Below are 3,488 nucleotides of genomic sequence, written 5' to 3'. Positions count from 1 at the left end.
CAAAGTTACTTATTTATTAGGTATATAGATGTTATAAATTAATTAACTTTATGCTATTATTAATTAATAAGGTATTAATATTCTTTTAATAACTATACAAATTAATTAATTTCACATTATTATTAATTAATTAAGTATTAAGAGTACATGTTCTTCTAAATTTTTTTCCCGAGTAATATTGCTTTGTGAAAAATGCTTCAAAAATGCGAATTTGAAATTTTAAACCCGGTTTTGATGACCACTCCAGAATTAAATTCATACGTGAATTTTTCGAGAGTTATGTTGTAAGTTTGGGGGCAGTAAGTGAAAATTGTATTTTAGGCGGGAAAAATCAACAACCGTCGCACAKAAACGTGACACGTGTCCCCAAAGTTACTTATTTATTAGTATTATATATATATATATATATATATATATATATATATAGACAGCACAGAGAGAGGGGGGTTCACTTTGCAAACCATGTTATTTGTAAAAACTATACAAACCTCATTCAACCAATTATAATTTTCATTTTTTTCATTTTTTTGTAATTATGAGAGGTTGATTAATCATTTTTATTGTGGAGGGTGTTAATCATGGATATTATCATCTTCATTATTTTAATTTCAGAGAAATATTTGAAACAGTTTCATTAAAATTTCATTAAGTATTATACGAAACAATTTCATAACCATATATGAAACACATTCATAAAAAAAAGTATTATATGAAACAATTTCACACGATTAAACAATTTCATGAAAAGATTTATGAAATTAAACAATGAAATCGACGAATGAAGGTGGTTTGCACATTTTTTACAAATTAAGTGGGTTGCATTTGATCGCTCATCTCTCTCTCTATCTCTATCTCTTTATATATATATATATATATATATATATAGAGAGAGAGAGAGAGAGAGAGAGAGAGAGAGATGAGCGTTCAAATAAAAACTGCCTCCATTTGTGTAAACCGTGTAAACCAATCTCATTCATCCATTTTCTTGATCAATGTTCAAGATTAGTTTACTTTATTTTAGGAAATTAAAAAAAAATATATATTAAAATTTTATTTTATATCAGCAATAAAGGCAAAATGATAAACAAAAATACATTATATTCAAGGCAACAATATCCTTCATATCATATTATAAATGAAATTATTTTATTTTGTAAAGCAATATATTATTTTTACGTTTAAATAACATCTATCAATAAAATGTATCAAAAAAATAAATAAAACACACCAAATTCAATTCTATATAATGAATCGTTTCAAAATTTGAATTACATTATATGAGCGAAATTGGTTTCAAAATTTCATCAATAAACTAATCAACGTAATATTGATCATATTTCGTAATTTTCATTGTACTGGTAGATGGATCCGTTACATTTAGATAACAAAAAATTTTAATTGTTTACTGAGTTCATAAAATTTTATAATACAACATGAAATAGTTTCATTGTCTTAACTGTTTACTGCATTCATAGAATTTTATGATAAAACATGAAATTTTACTCATGGTTTGATGCGTCATTTGTTATTTCATGATATTGATAATGAACTTTATTCACTTTTCGCTAATGTTACAACATTTTTATTTCTTATCCTGAAATTGTTTCAATGTCCTTCACACAACCATGTAAATATGCACCATATTCATTATGAAATGATTTCAAGACGTACCGGTTTCATAATGAATCTATTTCAGCATGTAATTATTTCATGACGAACCGCATACATTATTCACCCGTTTTATTTTGCATTTCAACGTCACTGAAATGGGATTCACCATCAAACCAGTTCATTACTCATTGTTCAATTACGCCATGAACCAGTTTCACTTTCATGAAACCTGTTTCATGTAAATTAATTTTTTATTTCGCTCTTGATTTGATGAATTCATTTCTTTAAGCTTTGCAATCATAAAGATTCTGGAGCATATTACAATCTTCAAGATTCTGGAGCAGTTTCTTTATGTACTCGCTTCATCATGCATTATTTCATGACGAACCAAATATATTATGCACCCGTTTCACTACTCATGTTCAATAACGCCATGAACCAGTTTCACCTCCATGAAACCTATTTCATGTACATTAATTTTCTTATTTCACCTCTGATTTGATGAAGTCATTCTTTTAAGCCTTACAATCTTCAAGATTTTGTAGCAGATTACAATCTTCAAGATTCTGTAGCAGATTCATCATGTACCCGTTTCATCACGCAATTATTTCATGACGAACCAAATACATTATGCACCCGTTTCATTTCCCACTTCACCTACTAAATGGATCAACTACACCATCAATGCAACGGTTTCAACATGAAAATGTTTCACTACTCATTTTTTATTTGCGACATGAACCAGTTTCACCTTCATGAAACCTGTTTCATTTGTATTAATTTTTTTTGTCCAACTATGATTTGATGAATTCATTATATTATGGCTTACAATCTTCAAAATTCACGAGCAGATTCAATTGCATCACAATATATTCAGTTCAAATTTTAAATATTAAAATATAATTAAATATTTAAATATTACCATTTATAAAATTTTCTTAATTACGTTTCCTTAATTAAGATTTATTAATAATTTTTATATTTAATAAAAAATATTCTAAATGACCGAAATATCTTTATTGAATAAATTTAATTAGAAAAAAATGAAATTTTTTATTGGTCGAAATTAGTTTACATGGTTTCTTAGAAATGTACGGTTTTCATTTGAACGTGCCCATATATATATATATATATATATATATATATATATATATATATATATATATCCATTGTCTCCCATTGTTTAATATGGCATTATAAATGGTCTATTTTCATTTGACTTTGTGTAAAATGGTCCCTTATGTCTCAAAAATATCTATGTCAACAATAAATATTTTCTTTTTTTACTTATAACTAAATAATTTTAATTTCTGTATTATCATTTTTTAACCGCAAGTAAGAATTTATTAAAGAAAAAAGTCTAAGCAACGAGATGCAAGACAAAAGACTAAAATCACTCCCGAAGCACAACAAACCATCGCAACAACAAAAACCAACAAGTCTAAAATCAAAAGCAACCAAAACCACCAGCAACCATAAGCAGCAGGTAAAGAGACTCTACCCACATACCTTTGAGCAAACATGTTACCACTACAGACCTTACCCGAAAACAAACCATTATGCAGCCAAAAAGAGAAGAAATCGATGAATATCACGTGCAGATCTGTAGCATCCACAAGTGCAATACATAAATGGGTTTGAGCAAAGATAATGTTGATCCTCTCTCTCAGTGATTTGATGATAATCCCTTTTTCCTTTCGATGTATTTTTTGTTTCTGTAATTTCAGTTCCAGCGATCATACACTGAGCTTGTTCAGTGATCGCTGAAGAACTTGTTTTGTAATTCATTCAGAGACAACGATACTTCAAGAAAACAACACTCACACCAAAGATCCTTCAGCAAACGTCGAAGACTGAAACTGAAGATTAGAGACTGG

Source organism: Cynara cardunculus (assembly GCF_001531365.2).
Source record: "Cynara cardunculus var. scolymus isolate 2C chromosome LG 6, CcrdV1, whole genome shotgun sequence".
Lineage (NCBI taxonomy): Eukaryota > Viridiplantae > Streptophyta > Magnoliopsida > Asterales > Asteraceae > Cynara > Cynara cardunculus.
This window is presented reverse-complemented; position numbering follows the sequence as displayed.